This window comes from Mesoplodon bidens (assembly GCF_964165515.1).
Source record: "Mesoplodon bidens genome assembly, chromosome: 13".
In the NCBI taxonomy this organism is placed as follows: domain Eukaryota; kingdom Metazoa; phylum Chordata; class Mammalia; order Artiodactyla; family Ziphiidae; genus Mesoplodon; species Mesoplodon bidens.
Window position 1 is genome coordinate 85,162,207 of NC_138169.1, and position 17,716 is coordinate 85,179,922.

The 17,716-nt window shown below is 47.6% G+C and overlaps 1 protein-coding gene across 1 annotated transcript in view; it reads right to left on the bottom strand.

Moving 5' to 3' along the window:
- Nucleotides 1–1,932: 1,932 nt before the first annotated feature.
- The window catches only part of FBXO15 (F-box protein 15), a gene marked incomplete at its 5' end in the record, with an annotated part of 124,435 nt that continues 108,651 nt past the window's right edge, over nucleotides 1,933–17,716 (bottom strand). Inside the window, one exon of the mRNA XM_081253473.1 lies at nucleotides 1,933–1,979. The remainder of the gene's footprint in view (nucleotides 1,980–17,716) is intronic.

Here is a 17,716-nt window from a genome sequence, read left to right on the forward strand (position 1 = left end):
TCCATTTAACTGTGTACCTTTGAACCAATTACTTAACTTCTCAGAGCTGATTTCTTTATTTATAAAATACGGATGACGAAAACTACAATATTGGATTTTGAGATTAAATGGGAGAATGTGAATAACTTACTGGCATATAGTAAATAAGTAAATTGGGAGAGTTTTTTTCCCTAGTAAGAAGATCTCTCTCTCCCTTATTTATTTTCATTATAATTGAAGCCAGTTTCAATGTAGTTTGTATTTGCTGAAAATTGAAAATATCTCAACCTAAAATTTTATAGTTATACACAACAGGGACCAACTCCACTGTTCTCCAGGAAAAGAAACTGAGATCCACAGACGGTGTGTCTGAGGTCGCACAACCGGGTAATGCTCCTTTACTCAGCAGCACTCAAGCAACAGTCCTAAATGGACTTTGATCTTGATTTATTTATCATTTATTTTGCTAGGTCATCACAGAGATCTCAAGTATAATAGGACATGGTTTCACAACATAATTACTCAAGTTAGGAGGAAAAATAAAAACGAAAGCAGCATTTGAAAAACCACAGTTTCATACTCCTTGTCATTTGGTATATTTCATTTTCCCTAATTATATGCACTTAGTGACTTAGAGCAAAATAATTCCCTTAACAAATAGACCTTTTTCTCTAACTATATCTGTGTGTAATGAGAATAGAATAAAAATAAGTTCTCTTCCAATTTTCTCTATTTTTATCAAGTGCTAATTGAGAGGGATATAATTTGCATATTTTAGAAGGCTGTTAAATGAATTAGTTGATGAGTAAGTACTTTTGAATTTAAAAACTAAATAATATTAATAGGAAGGAGAAAGCACTTCAACTGTTCTCCATTTCATACCATCAACCAAAGGGGAGGACAATAAAGAATAATATGAAGACTGTGTGTTAGAAACAGGAGTAACAGTGTCAGGAAAGGTCCCTAATGTGTGTATGCTCGTTGCTTATAGAAATTATGCTGATGACTAAAGCAGCGGTGCTTATGTGGGAAATAGTCAGTGACTGAATTGCTTTACCTTCAGAGAGAATTTTGCTCAAGTTATCTATTGCTGCGTACAAACTATCCCAAATCTAGGCAGTGCCTCTCTGCCCCACAGGATCTGGGGCAACTGGGGGTGGAGGATCCCTTTCCAAGACGGTGCCTTAGTGTTCCTCAGTGTGTGGTCTCTCCTCTCTCTCCCTCTCCCTCCTGCCCTCCCTCCCTCTCTGACTCCCTCATAAACACACATCTTCCAGAATCTCGCCACACCCCTTGGACCCTCACAGCGTGGTTGGCCGAGAGCTCCAAGAGCGCCAGGGCCCATGCTCCTCTAGGCCTGGGCTCAGAAGCTGGCCTGGCATCTTTGCTATATACTTTCGGTTAAAGTGATCACAGAGCCCACCCAGATTTCAGGGGACGTAGACCCTCTCACGAGTCAAAGCACTTGGGGCCGTATTTAATCCACCACAAATCTTTAAGGGGGTGGTTCTCAACCAAAGCCAATTTGTCCCCCAGGGGAAAGTTAGTGATGTCAGGAGACATTTTTGGTTATCACATGGGGGGAGGTGGGCGCTAATGGAATCTAGTGGACAGAGGCCAAGAAGGTTACTAAACACCCTGAAACTCACAAGGATGGTCCCCCAACAACTAAGAACCATCTGGCCCCGAATGGCAGTGGCGCCAAGGTTGAGAGGCATCGCTTTAAGGGTTTTTTTTCACACTAGAAGCGAGGAGCTATTTCACTCTCTCCCCAAATGTCCCTTGGAGCTACAGGTTGGGTGTCAGAACACAGATAGAATCCATAACAAAGACAGCATTATTCAATGATTTTAATTCAACAGAAACACTGAATTTCTGGTGTGTGCTGCACGCGATGGGTAAACCAGAGGTTGATAAGACCTGGTGCCTGACCTCAGGAGAGGCATAATCCGGTGGTGAAGGGGTGAGAAGAGCAGCACGACAGGTGTGTAAATCATTATCTGTGATACAAAGAAGATGAAAGGAATCCCCGATGAAAGGTAAGTTCCATGAATTCAGGAACTTTGGCTTATTTTCTACTCTATTTCCAACACCTACATCAGTTCCAGACACTTTTCAATGGATCAGTCAACATTTGTTGAGTGAATAAATGGACCTGAGCTCCTATATAAGGGATAGAATTTGAGAAAATGCCCAGAGGGGCTCCTTGCTGGAAAGGCCAAGGGCACGGAGTGTCACCCTGTCCAGGAGGGTCTCCAGGGTGCCACATGACCTTTCCATCTTGGTGTCCCCTAAAGGCAGAATCAAAACATTTTAGGGCCTGGTGGATAAAAGAGGTACAAACGAGAGCTAGGGTTCTCAGGGGGAAGCTGGGAACAAAGGTTGGGGATCCCTGTTGTGAGGTTTCCTGGCTTTCCTTTGTCTGTCGTTTGTGTGATTACTTGGTTATTTCTCCACAGTGGGAAGCAGTTTAACTCTCAAAAAAGAGCAGCAAGGAAGGGAGGATATGATAAAAATCTCCTCCTGAGTAACCAAATGATGAAGCAGAGAAGAAAAGAGAGGCCAGGAATCCAGGAGAACATCCAAACTGGGGTTCCCAAATTGGATGGGAAGCAGCCTCAAATCAGACCGGAGGCTGAGATGCTGAGGCCTCCAACAAGGGGCCGAAAAAGCCCAGTTTGAGCCATTTGCTCTTGAGGAAGGGCCAGCATCTTTCCTCTACGTTGGAGCAGAGGCCGTGTGCCTCTTGCTGGTCAGATGGCTGACTCAACGTAGGAAGTGGGGGCAGATCTTTCAATAAATAGGGAAGGACTGATTTTTCAATAAATCAGGAACCAGTGTGGGGAAACTTTGATTCTTTCTTATGTTAGGTTGTTTAAAATTTTCATCATAAAAAGTAAAACCATACAATTCCTAGAAGAAAATATAGGTAAATATTTCCATAACTCTGTGGAAAAGTGTTTTTTAATTCTGCCACAAAAGGCAGAACCTATAAAGAAAAAGACTGAAAGCTTAAATACCTAAAACGTATTCAAAAGTAAAAGCATAACCCCTGTGCATAAAATCCATATAGTTAAAAATCAAAATGCAAACTGGAAAAAAATCTACCGAAGATATACTATGCAAATGATCAATATGCTTAATATATTTTTTTAAATTCTTAGAAATAAATAATATAGAGGACCATCCTGATAAAAACATATGTAAAGAATAGACTAATTATAAAAGAATCGCCAATGAATTTATGAAAAAATGTCCTTCACTAATAAAAAGTACAAACCAAAACCAATAAAATGTTGTAATTATCCATCAAATTGGCAAAAATGTAAAAAGAAAATACAGAATACAAATTGTTAGATTCTTCTGAAAGCCATTTAGCAAAGGCATTAATAATATACATCCCTTTGGCCCCAAAATTCCACTTCTAGAAACCTGTCCTAAGCAGATTATTGCTTAATAAACAATGAGCATGGACAGGGGATACTTATCATGCTGTTTATAGAAAAAAAAAATTTATAAGCAACCTAAATGTCCAACAATTAGCAATTAGTTGAGTAAATTATAAACAACGTAAGTCGTGTATTGATAATAATATTTTTATTTATAATGATCACGTAAATGTCCATGCACTGGTAGGGAGAGATGCTTATGACCTTTAACTGAGAAGAGCAGAGTACAGAAAAGTACTTTTAACATGATCCAGTTTTGTTTCTGAATTGATAGTTGGAAAGAGAGCTATAAAGCCCTGAAATGTCCAGAAACTTAGTGGTTTTCTCTGATTGGTGGGTGAATTCTGAGTGAATTTTGTTGATTTATCTGAATTTTCTCCAATGAACATGATTTGTGTAATTCAAGTGCTTACAAGAAAAAAAAAAATCTTGATTTTAGTGCAAGAGTCCAGCAGGTGTATTTTAAGATTCTAAGCACAGGTGGAAAGCAGATGGCAGACAAAAATGTGACTATCTATGACTGGGGTTTCCTGTGTAGGGGAGGAAAAACCCTTTTCTCTCTTCCTAGGTTCTCAACTGGGATCCTGTTACATAGACAGATTAACAAGAGAAAACAGACTGATGTTTATTAACATGTATATCTCATGTACAGGTGGGAGAAACTCTGGGAAGAGTAACTCAAAGACATGGCTAGAACTTGGGCTTCAGGACCTTCTCAGCTAAATCAAAAGAAGGATGTGGGGAGGTGAGTGCTGGGAAGGTGGCCAGGAAACTATGGTAAGTGAGGTAAGGTTTGTCATGCACCTTTAAGCCAGTGTCTTCTGCGTGGACCAGGGTCTCTTAGGGTTTAGAGACATCCTTCTCTTTCTGGTACAGAATGGGAAACACCCTTACAAGTGGAGATTTCCTTTATAAATATAAATTTCCCTTACAAAAGGGTAACTTACACTCTGTTATCAGAGCTTCTTCTATCTGCTGTTTCTTTAAGAGACAGTTCAAAATAGTCCTTAAACCAAAGAGGCTTTTGTGGGTGGTGTATTCTGGTCTCCTACAGCTATTAGCCCTTTAATAAGCCAAGATTAAGGCTCATTGTAAGATATCCACATAAAGTCAGGTTCCCAACCACAGAAAGACTTTATTATAGATGAGCACTGACATTTACAACTTTCAATATTAACTGAGCTAAAACCATGTTAATTCAAGACAAACATTTGTTTTTTGAAAATCTAAGGCATTAGCCTATCTTAATTTTTATATGCACAATGTTATTATATGTACAGAGAAGTTGTCAGTCATTTTAAAAAGAAGGTAAAACATTACCAAGTTTTACATTTTGTCTTTAGAGTGTACTTTGTTGATTTTTTTAATTTGAAAAATTATGCTCCAATTTATTTGTCATCACTTTTGGTGTCATCTTGAAAATTCAACAGGGATCATGCTGACCTCTTTTCCTTTGCAAAGAGCTTAACAAAAACCAGATAAAATTCACATTTTAATAGTAGTAATGTCTTAGCATTAGAAAACGACTGTCTTTCTAAGTCTGCAAATAATCCTTTTGGGTATTTTTTGGCCTTTATTTCTAAATAGACCCAATATTTGAGAAGTCATTTATCCACTGCCTCAAAAAACTTAAAATCTCCATTAAATAATGAAAATGAGTGCTGTTTTGTATAATTCTCCCCTGCCCTTTGAAGATGATGCTATCTGATAGGGGGCTGGATTGGGAGGTTGGGAAACAGCAAAGCTCCCGCAAGGGATCCAATTGCCCCCCCCACCCCGAAATCCTTACCTCTTTTCCTGTTTTATGTCTGTTCAGTTAGAAAAATGGGGAAAAACAGTTTCCCTCTCTTTCCCGCCTCATAAGGATTAACCGGATAATCGGTCAACAGCAGGAATTGAGAATACTGAGCTCTGTAGAGTCCACTTTCATATTAAACGAACAAATTGAATCAAAAGTGTAATTTCACGTTTAGAGAAGGCTCGAGCCCCTGGGGTGACGCCAGTGCAGGTCAGTGGGAGAAGGCCCCTCTGCAGTCCCTACCCCTCGAGCGGATTGGAAAAATAAAGCCAGGTGCCGTCCCAAAGGAGACGTTTTAACTCAAAGCCATGCCTAATAATAGGCCATGTTTTATTTTTTAAATACCATTTACCTGTGACCTTATGGGTACCAGAGATTCCAACACCACTTAAAACCAGCAAACATTACGATGATGTGCCAAACTAAGAGGAATTAAGGAATATGAATGTTAAAAAAAAAAGTTAACTTCCTGCAACGTGAAATGAAAAGTATCTATTAAGTCCCTGCCGGCACTAGTTTAGGCCATAGTTTCTGCCTTCAAGGAGCTTGCGGCTTTGTCAAACTTATGTAGTTTCAACAGAGAGAAAGAGATGGAGAGAGAGAGAGAAATCTAATATCTGTACCAGATATCTGTACCCCCGTTATCTCTCCAGTTCTCCAGATCTACCAAAAAAAAAAAAAGCAAGATAAAAAGTTCTAACCCCCTAAACTGAAGAGCTGCCTTCCTATGTATTTTACCTTTCCCTGCAAGGAACGACTTTCTGGTAATGTACTCTGACCAACCAGGCAGGAGAGTAAGTGGATTTGAAATGCATGCACACACACACACACACACACACACATACATTCTGTAGGCACTACACAAAAGGCCAAAAGGGAAGTAAGGTATCTGGGTTTAATGTATGTTTTCTTTTTTTTCTTAGCTGTTTTATTAATGCCCTGTGACTTGTTAAATGCAAATATATGAAAGGAAGGTGCTCATAGCAGAGGAAATGTTTAGTGCAAAACAACTATGACCTCAATCTATCATTTATTGCGTTTGAATAAACAGAAAAGCCATCTAAACCTTTTGAATTTTAATACAGTTTAATGGCCTCTTTATATGCTTCCAAAGTGCCTTCATACTCACATAATATAATAAACTAACCACCTGATTCAAATTCTTTCACTGCCTAGTTAGCTGTGGAATTTGAGTTAGCGGGCCAGCTGGAGAGAGTAAAACAGCTGTTGTAAATTCAAACGCATTTTTATAGGAAAAGATACAAACTTCACACTGGATAGTTTATTGTGCTGTTTATTGCACACCTGGGGACTGAGTTTCATGAGCCGCCCACCTTGGTCGGAAATGGAATAAAATGGCCATGAATCAGCCTGGGTGAAAGAGGCATGTCATCGGTATCTAGTTATTGTAAAATTAGTTCAATCCACTTAATGAGCTAAAAGGTGGGCTGAAATGGAGCCATTCCTTAATCAAGCAGGACCAATTCCCCAATGCAGAACAGTTGGAAGCCTCTGAATTTCCCATGTTACCCAGGAAACTGCTGTGAAGGAGGAGTGTTGGTAGTCGGGGGCTGGCCAGCATCACCAGCCCTAAATCTAATGGCCGAATGGAGATCTGAGTTTGGCTCCAAGAACAGAAAGAATATTGGAGAATGTCTAAAAGGGATCCCAGCAGCACTTCCTGAAAACACTCCTTACACTTTTGGAGATTATTTTAAGAATTTGCTGAGAGCTACCGACTGTCTCTCTAGCGGTTCAAGGGCGTCCTGAAGGAGGCCACGACCCAAGTTAAGCTCCGGCATGAAAGGTAGACAGTCACTTCTGAGGGTCCGAGAATTCCCCCTGCCCTCATTCGGAGCGTGCGCAGTGCAGAAACTCATTAAAAATAGTGCCGATGGTCCCGAAACGCATATCTTTGTATCTTCTGAATGATCTTCACAATAACCATGCAATCAATGGGTGTTATTAACCCCAGTTCAAAATCGTGGAAACTGAGACTGAGGGAGAGTGGATCCGTATTTGCCCAGGACACACAGTTAGTAAATGGCAGAAAACAGCCTCGACCACAGAACCTGGGATGAGGCGTCACCCTCCTCACTGTGGCTCCCACAGTGGATGAAGGAACATGACTTCAATGAATGTGAAAGCAGCTCTTTTGCCCCTTTCCTGTTTACCCATTTCTGTACCCCTCTAACCTTAAAGGAACCTAATTTTAGGAATGTGATCACTAAGCAATTGAAACTACCTCGTGACTGACGCTCTCCTGAATGCACGCCACGCCTTGTCTAACCTGTTGATTCTTTTCCTAGATAAAAAGAAGGAAGACTAACTCTCTACCCGCAATAGCCCCCTAAGCAGTCCTGCAGGCAGATCGCTTGGGCAGGATAACAGCTGAAGACAGCCAGCCAGTCTGCATGCAGTGGAGACGCAGAACCCAACCTCCTGCCTCGAGGATTCGTTGAGATTCTTCCCCCTCCATTTTTCTCTTGAAAAACTGTCCTGGCTGAGCAGCATCTTTGGAGTTAGTCTCTGGACACAAGTCCACCACCTCCCCAAACTGCTGGCTTTTCTGATTAAAGCACCTTTCTTTTCTACTGACACTTGCCTCTAGAATTATTGGCATATGAGCAGTGAGCAGCTGAACCTGGGTTCGGTTACAAGTCCAGCTAACAAAATAACGGACCAGAGCACACAGGGGCCTTAGACCTCTGAGCCCACTGAGGCTGAGACCGTCCGCGTCTCAAGCCAGAGTCTCGGGATGCCAGGACCCCCCAGGGCCAACGGGAACGCAATGCCGGGCGTCAAACCTAATCCCCAGTGAAATCTTTTACGGCATCATTTTAAGACCTGCCCTCAACCTCTGGGCCATAAATTTAAAAGGGAGTGGGAAGAAAGATACAGTTTTCGTGAGCATTTTGGGACAAAGAAATACTCGATTATCAATTATTTGGAACAAATAACCAAATCCGTTATTCACATTTTATTTACACATCCCCTGTCACGGTTCAGAGATAACTGAAGGCAACTGTCCAGATTTTCTAATTCAATCCCTGGGAAGATTCTTGTTAGTTTTGTTTGTATTCACCAGTTTGCCACTCTCTGCAGCCTAAACTTCCAGCACGATTTTTATGCTTTTGCTCCTTCCGTTTGTATCGTGCAAACCTACCACCTGGCAATGAAACGGGTACGTCAGTAATTTACAGGTGCCAAGAGGTTGTATGCGTCAGGGCTGAGGAGCGGAAGGGCAAGAACTGATCATCACAGCCTGGCAGGCGGGCACGTTCAGACGTGGGAGGGTGTGTGCACACACATGTGTGAGCGTGTGCCTGGGCACGTGCACGCTTTAATTAGGCTCCTTCAGTCTGCAGGGACAAGAGACACGAGTTTGCATTGAGTGATGGGATTTACTGGAAAAATATGTGGAGAAATAAGGACGCACAGGCAAGCCCTCCACAGGTGGACAAGGAGGCCCCTGGGGAAAGAAAATCCCATTCAGGACACGGTGTTTGTCGCCCACACTGCTCGCTCCAGCTTACTGTGTCTGTGGTGCCTCCACTTCGAGGCTCCTCCACTGTCCCGTCCCCCCTCCCCTTGACCGGATCAGTCACCCCCAGTTCGGGGGCTCTCCAGCCAGGCTGCTCCTGAGTCTCAGGCTGACCTGTGTCCTGTTGGGTCCAAGAGAGGGAGGTCACCATTTAAACGGTGATGATCCTGGAATAAAGAACCGTCCCCCCAGGGCTCCCCATCAGGCTCTCCTGAGTTGCAGGGGTTTGTTATTAGGACACTGGGACCACACTTGAGAGCCACTAAGGGTCAAGGCAAGCCTCGCTCTTGGAGCTGTAATGGCACCTCTGTGGTCTCCTGGTTAAAGTTCTCTGTCATCTCTGGCCTGAAGTCCAGAGGAGTCAGTCTGGTTGGCTCATCGGGCCGAGCTCCACTCACCAGGCCACTCCAGGAACTGCCAGGTGACAACTGGATCAGGAACGCGGGGGACTGTGTCACCAGCCAGGCCCTGCCCTGCCCCGCGAGGCTGCGACCACCTGCCCCAGAAGCCTCTCTTCTGTAGGCTCCAGGATGGAGAAGCCACGGTGAGAGCAGCTCCTCTGAACACTAACCACGTGATTAGCAAACGACCCAGCATCTTCACCCCCAGGAATGGACCGGACCGCAGAGAAATGCCAACAGGCACTCAAACAGAGCCCCGCGTGCCACTGATTGTTGCAGAATTATTCACAACAGCCAAACGGTGGTGGAAACAACCCAAGTGTCCATCCCACACGAACGGGTAAACAAAACGTGCTCTATCCATACGATGGAATGTTCTTCAGTCACAAAAAAGGAACGAAGGCCTGAAAACTGCTACAAGATGGATGACCCCTGAACCAATATGCTAAGTGACAGAAACCAGGCAGGAGGGTCCTCTTACAGGATTCCACTTGTAGGAAAAACCAGAATTGGCAAATTCATGGAGACAGACGTGGACTCAGGTTACCAGGGGCTGGGGGAAGGGGGTGGGAGTCACTGCTTCATGGTTAGAGGTTCTGTTGGCAGTGTGAAATCATTTTTGGGAAACAGCTAGAGGTAATGTGTCAACGTAACTAATGCCACTGCATTGCAAATCTTAAATGGTTACAATGGTGAAATTTACATTTTATTATTTTATCACAATACAGTGGGGAGGGGGGGACCTGCAGGGGTGGGGAAATGGAGGGCCAGCAGCCATCACTGCTGGGATGTCGCCGCATCACGTGCAGACACAGATGTTTGCAGAGACGCCCGGTGGTCCCCAGGGGTCCCCAGATGGCCCTCACTCTCCCTGTCTGGCCCATCTTCCTGCCTGAGGGCCCTGCTGACAGCAGAGCTCTGGGCAGTCACTAAGCAGAGGCCCCCAGGGGCCAAGGCTCTCACGGAGCTGCAGAAGTTTCTGCTGAGCCCCCATTTGGGCTCCACACTGGCAGCCAGCCCCGCATGGCCTCCTGCACTTTCCCACCAGCTCTGGCTGGTCTGCATGCAGCAGCGCAAACATGGGCGGGTGACTGTTTCTCCACCCCTTCCAGACCTCCCCCTCCCAGCCCCTCTGCAGCTGGGGAGGCTCCTGCACCCACACTTCATCCCTTACTCCCAGAACGCTTGAGGGGCTCCTGGCTGGTAGAAGGACCCCACTCCTGGTCCCACTGAGGGCTTCCCGCTGCTTCCTCTCTGACCAGGGAGCTGCGGATGGGGTCCTTTCAACCACTGTCTGGGGAGCGCGGCACGGCTGAGAAAGGACTTTCCATGTGCGTCTCATCTCCACCACTGACAGGGGCGTCTGATTAATCTGATAGGAGGAAACAGAGGCTCGAAGAGGTCAGGCGGCCTCCACGGGAAGAGAATCACCAAGTGGTGGCGGGGAGGCTGGGCCTGCCTCTCCTCCCCTGGGGCGTCCCCTCGTTTCTCCGGGGCACGGGGCTCAGCAGTGCTCCCGGCGACCGAGCGAGGGGCCCACATGGCCGCTCCAGCTCACTCTTCCCCGGGTTTCCAGGCTCAGGCTCCTTGGCGTGCAGAATACACACAAGCCCCCGGGAAGCCTGGGAAGCTGGGACATGTTTTACAAGTGATGATTATGGAGCTCATTAGTGTTATCCTGTCTTTCACTGTTGTTACTGATTTTCAGACTCACCCATCACAGAGCATCTGGGCACATGTCCAAGACAGCTGCGTGCTTAATGAAACCTGAGCATCCCCACCCTGCGCTCACACACATTTGTCCCTGAATAATAAATCGGGCAAACGTCAGGGTGGTCACAGGGCCCTGGAATCACGGGGCAGTGAAAGTGGCTAAACTCCAGTGGGTGCCTCCAACTTTAGAAGTTCACTGTCAGTCAGACACATTCCTCTAACGTGCCTTCAACGCCGGGAGCACAGCGGCTGGCAAGCGCCTCACCTCCGACCCACCGAGACTGGCGGGCGCACGACCCATGAAGGTTCTCCCTGTGGTGAGACGACCTGGTGCGTTCACCCCAGTCCCAAGGTCTCCTGAGAACAAAGTTGCTGTTTAAACTGCGAGGCCCTCGAGCAAGGTTCTTCGTCACGCCCCGTGTGTCTCCCAAAAGGACACAGAGCTCTTGACGGCAGCAGCTTGAAAGCACGTCCAGTTTCTGTCCCCACAGAGTGACAGATTTCCCACTCTCCCCAGGGAACTACAGTAGGATATCAATCCACCTCTTCCAAGGGTGTAAATTTCACTCACAGTCTAAAACTTTGGACCAGAATCCTGTCTTAACTGGGGTCCATTTGCCAATGACTGGAGATGTCTGGGGATGTCATAAATGGATGGGGTTGCTACTGGCATCAGGTTAAGTGAGGCCTGGGATGCTGCTTGCCATCCTGCCATGCCCAGGACCACCCACACAATGAAGCATCCAGCCAAGTGTCAACAGGGCCACGGTTGAGAAACCCTGCGTGAGGGAATTCCTGCCCCATACTTATTGTTATAAAGACTTTTAAAGGGTTAAAATAATGACAGTTTACTCCATGTTTGGGGCTGCTATAACAAAATACGAAAGACTGGGTGGCTTGTAAACAATAGAAATATATTTCTCACACTTCTAAGGCTGGAGTCCCAGATCAAGGTGCCAGCAGATTCATGTCGGGGGAGAGCCTGCTTCTTGGTTCACAGACACGGTCTTCTTGCTGTGCCCTCAGGCAGCAGAAAGGAGGAAGGAGCTCTCTGGTGTTTCTTTCATAAGGGCACTAATCCCATTCATGAGGGATCCACCCTCATGACTCAATCACCTCCCAAAGGCCCTACCTCCTAATACCATCACATTGTGGGGGGTAGGACTTCAGCCTACGAGTTCTGGGGGGACACAAACATTCAAGCCTTAGTACAAATTACAAGTTGAACATTTTTACTTCTACCTTCAAACCAATCTGTTTATCAGCACAGATATAATCTCCAATATATTTAAAGATGTTGAGCCTGTATTTGTCATGCATGTTTTTAATTTACAACAGGGTTTTTAAGTACTGCCTTCCTCATTTGAACTAGGAATCTATTTACTATATGTGTGCTAGTTCATTCCCAGAGGGGCACGTGATAGACAGAATATACCTTTTCTCCCCAAAGAGAACCTAGTTCCCTACCGTTAGGAGTGTGGAACCAGATCTGCCCATGGAAAATGACACAAAGTGAAAACTTCTGCGTTCACCTGGGGCAGACAGAGCTATTGGCACACGGCAATCATCACGGGCTAAAGTGAGGCTTCTCAGAGGTGGTCCGACTTGACCTGGACCTTCAAGGAAACGTCAGGGCTGGGAAGGCAAGGGGGGAACAACGCTGAACAATGCAGGGCACAGAGGCTTTGCTAAGCAAACTTAACTCAGAGCCCGGATCAAGAAAAGAGTGAGGTGCAGATTCATACTGTGAGCCCTGGGACCTATTTTGGAAAGTGAGTTGGCAACCGGATTACAACGTGCCATGAACACCAGGCTTAGGCTACTACAGAAGTATTTGGGGCAACATATTATAAAATGAAAGTACTTTCGTTTGGAGGAAGTGAGACTGGAGACCAGGAGGATGGTGAGGAGATACCACAATACCTCAGGAGTGATGAAAAGGGCCTTGATTAGGGTAAGATTTTGAGTCTGAGAGGAGAATGAACAGTAGTTGTGCTTGAGTTATAATTAAGAAATGAGTGGTCAGCAAACGTGGAAAAGGGAGCAGGAGAGGGATGAAGGGTGGTGGTAAGTTCTCTGGGGGGCGGAGGAGGGCGGACGGAGGAGGGAGGACGGAGGAGGGCGGGCGGAGGAGGGCGGACGGAGGAGGGAGGGCGGAGGAGGGCGGGCGGAGGAGGGTGGACGGAGGAGGGAGGGCGGAGGAGGGCGGGCGGAGGAGGGAGGGCGGAGGAGGGCGGGCGGAGGAGGGCGGGCGGAGGAGGGAGGGCGGAGGAGGGCGGGCGGAGGAGGGAGGGCGGAGGAAGGAAGATGGAGGAGGGAGGACGGAGGAGGCTATTTCCAGCTTTTTGAACCTTCCAGCATTCCTCTGCCCTAGGAAACCTGGTGCTGCTCCCATCCATTTCCACTTTATTGAAACTACTCTAATGACAGAAGACACACGACCTCGTAATTGGCCAACCCAGCCGCTGAATTTTCAACCATTATCCTACTTGATTTATCTAGAGTCTTTTTAGCTACTTGAACGTCCCAAACCGCCATCCAGACCCACAATGCAACTATCCCCCAACCCCTGGCCTCACCTCCTCCTCCTCAGGGTCTTGCTGGCAACTTAAGCTTAACAAACCCAAATCTGACCTTATTTTCTTTCCTCAAAGAAAAATGAAAGAAAAACATAAGAAACGGACCCTCCCCGTCCCCCACCTCTGCGGATGCCATTTTTCTCTACTCCGACCCCGAACGGGGGATCCATCCTCCAACGCACCTGAAACCCGGTCATTCGTGAAAAAGTGTCGACCGCATTTCAGATACAAGCCGGCCCAGCCTCTCTCCCCACCCTGCTCAGTCCAGACCCTCAGCTGCAGGCTGACACCCGCAATCTTCCCAAGTCCGACAGAACCTCCATCCGCATCGTACAAGGGGTATGAGTTTAGCACAAGGAACTGACCACTGGCACCAGCTGTGAAGCATCTGCTGGCCCCGGGTCTGAGGACACGAGCCTGAACTTGGCCCTGAGCCGGGCACAGCCTGGTCGCCGTCCTGCCCCCGATGACTTTCTTCCACCAAGGCTGCGTCCCGTCTCCTGCAGCCCTCGGGGGTCTCCTAACACCTGCCAACCCCTAACTCCCTGCCTGCGCACCTGCTCCCTCTGCCTGGCCGCCTCTCTCCAGGAAAGCCCTCATCTCCCCAAATGCCCGTTTCCTGGGGCTCCCCCCGCCAGCTCCGGGGGAGCTGTGCATCCCTTCTTGCAGTCTCCCTCGGGCAACGCTCACAAATTTGTTGTCACATTTACACGGTGTTCTGCAACTTCTGCGTGCGGTTGTCTGTATTTGCATAAGTCCCCTACGCCCTCTTTGAATTCTTAGGATGAGCGAGGCCAAGGGGTTAGCCTCCTGTGGGGAGGCTGTTCTGAATCCTGGCTGCACGATGCAGCACCTGGGACCTGTCTTGAACACACGCCTGCCTGGGCATCACCCGCAGAGACTCCGGTTCAGCTGGTGGGCTCTGCGAGGTCCCTGGAGCGCCCCCCTGTGAGGATGCGCAGCTCGAGCCGAGGACCAGGTGAGCAGCAACGAAGACACACTCTTGGCAGAGCACTTCCGGCCGAAGACGCGGAAAATGCGAGTGCCGGGGAGCGGCAGGAAGACACCCGCACTCAGGGGCTGCACAGAAGGCTAGTTCACGGCCCACGTGACTGGGCAGGGAGCTGGATGCAAGCTAGCTGGAGATCCCGTTAGGTGTCTGAGGGGCTGGAATCTGCCTGGACATGCTCCAGCCAGATGGAGAAATTGTAGGTGAGAAGATTCTATGTCGTGGGGAAGGAGAGGCGTGTGAAAGGCCACCTTCATTCTCCTTGCACTGAACCCTTCTCCCAGGATCCACACGCAGGAAGGTATAGTTTGTATTATGCAGGTCCCACACCTAAAACCCAAGAGGAAACGTCCCCCCTGCCCCACCCCGGGTCTGCAAGGTGCTCTGAAGGAGTCTCGGGTGCTTTAGGGCAAGTCCATCGCCAACAGAGTGAAGGAGGCGCCAGCCCTCAGAGCCACTCACGTACGAGGCCCCCTTCGGCTGGCTGAGCGTCCTGCTCTCTGTGCCAGGGGCCCTCGCTTTGTCTGCCTGTCCCCGGGATTTATTCCCACTGATTCCCTCAGCCTCTGCTTCCGACAACGCAAATGGATCCGCGGGCACGTAAACAGCGATTTCTGCTCTCCAGCGATGGGAGCACCCCGGGCCCTGGCTCAGTGTCCACACACAGGACCCTCAGCTCAGCAGGGGCTACCCTTCCACAGCCCCGCCGGCCACAGAGAAACCAGCCACGGAGACAGCTGAAGTCCCCAGCCACGGAGACAGCTGAAGTCCTCAGCCACGGAAAACGTGTGAGTGAGGAGAGGATGACATTTGGGAGAGAACAAAATAGCAAAACATGTAGGAAGTTGTGAGAGAGGATTATTTAATCCTCTTCCAAAATGCTGGCTGGGCTCCAAGAGCAGTAGGCAGAAGACCAGTTTAGAAGAGCGAAAACTAATCTGAATAATGATGAGAGTGCCAGTGTCAGCAACCAGCCCAGCAAACTCATTTATAGCCTCATAAGTGAGGGAATAATTGAATCTTCCTGTGAAAATGAACATGCTGCACAAAAGGAGATCAAATTGGATTTCTGTCCCCAAGTCATAGAGCAGCAACTCCTATTTATGCCGTGCACAGCAGATAAACAATTATATAATCAAAGGAAAAGATCTCTTTCCTTTAGAGCCTTACAAAAGCCATTTCATTCCACTCTGTATGTCAGATTCCATTTTAACTAGCTCCAGGTTGTGCGGTCTGCACCCAGTTTTTTCTTAAGTCCTAAAATAATGCTGCATCTGAGGTCAGGTTCCGAAAGATATATTCTTTTATCAAAAGCAAAAATAGGGGGCTTCCCTGGTGGCGCAGTGGTTCAGAATCTGCCTGTCAATACAGGAGACATGGGTTCGAGCCCAGGTCCGGGAAGATCCCACATGTCACAGAGCAACTAAGCCCGTGAGCCACAACTACTGAGCCTGCGCTCTAGAGCCTGTGAGCCACAACTATTGAGCCTGCGTGCCACAACTACTGAAGCCCGTGCACCTAGAGCCCGTGTTCTGCAACAAGAGAAGCCACCGCAATGAGAAGCCCACGCACCCTAACGAAGAGCAGCCCCCGCTCGCCGCAACTAGAGAAAGCCCGCACGCAGCAACGAAGACCAAATGTAGCCAAAAATAAATACATAAATAAAATTTATATTAAAAACAAATAACAAGTGGCCTTCCTTAAAATTGGCTATGGGTAGTGAGACCCTGTGTTCATGCTTGAAGGAAGAAGCCGGGGTGCTTGTGCCTGGGATGCACACCTCTGGCAGAAGCACGACCCCGTCCACTTCTGCCCTGTTTGCAAATGGCACAGACACAGGGAACACAGTGACTCAGGTCTGCCCCCTCCGCTGGGAGACAGTCGAGAGCCTTTCCTAAGATGAACAGGAAAGCAGGTGAGTACGAACTTGACATGCACCCAGGGCTGGACCAGCAAGGGGTCCCGAAGCGCAGCGGCCAGTGTGAGCCAGTGGAGTCAGACTGGTCTCACTGTCAGTAAACCTCCCCTCCCCTCCTCGACTGCTTAGAACAAAAATATTGTTTTAGAACTAAAATAGCTCACTTGTCTCAGCACCCCCAGAATCAACTACACAGAGGTTATTTGTGACCAGAAAAGAAGACTCAAAAATCATCATACTGAAAGAAAATCACAGGGTAAGTGTTTCTAGGTCTGGCCACTAGTCTACAAGTCAATTTTCTATGAAGTGGAACTTTGCTCCCAGGGTCAACACCCTGGCAGTGACAATCCCCATGCTCGCTGGTTAGCAGACAGCGGTCCAAGTGCCTGGCACGGGCAGCTCCTTTACGCCTCACAGCGCCACCAAGGAGCAGGGACTCTTCTCTGCTGCACTTGGTGGGCAGTGGCCGAGGCACAGAGAGGTTACTTACTTCAGTCAGGATCACACAGCTAGAAAGCCAGGCAGTCCAGGGCCAGAGCCCACGCGCTTAGCTGCCACGTTATGGGGACATGTTTTAGACCCTCCTGAGCCAGAAACTATACTAGACATTTCAATACACACTTCAAAGGTGGACACTTATCAACCCCAATTTACAGATGAGGAAAATGAGGGTCAATGGGGTGATCCTGAGTGCAACGCCAGGGCATTTGGCCCATGTGTGGATGGGAGGCACCGAGGCGAACCTCCGGTTGTAAAAGAGCTTCAGCGGTGTTCACACACCCCAGTGTGTGCAGCCAAGGTGGCCGCCGCTCCAACACGTGAATTGTTTGGGGCGCCCTCGATCCTTGACTTGCCAGTCGTCCCCCATTACAAGTTCCTGCCACGCTGCACCTTTCTCAGAAATCTAAAATTCCACGTCTACTTCAAAACTCGGCCCATTTACACATTCCCTGGGGACATCGGTTGTAGATGCACGCATGTGGGTACACATGTTATACATGCACACACACAAATGCATGTACATACACCGGGCACACAGTCTAATCATTGGCCCACTTTAGAAACTTCACTTAGCTTTCATAAGAACAGAAAGTAAGAACTGGTCTTTCGAATCATGGCTGCCTGCTACAGAGGGTGGGTACCACTCGAAAGAAATCCCTTTTCTTTGGTGGAACACCATGATGAGTTGGTCATTTGGATCTGGGAACAGGAACTGGAGAGAGCTGATTTTTTTTTTCTGCATAAGAGAAGGATAAAGGTTGGAATTCTTGATAAGATGAAAGAAGAGAGAAGGGTCAAGGAGATGGAGGGCCGAGCAGTGTGCAG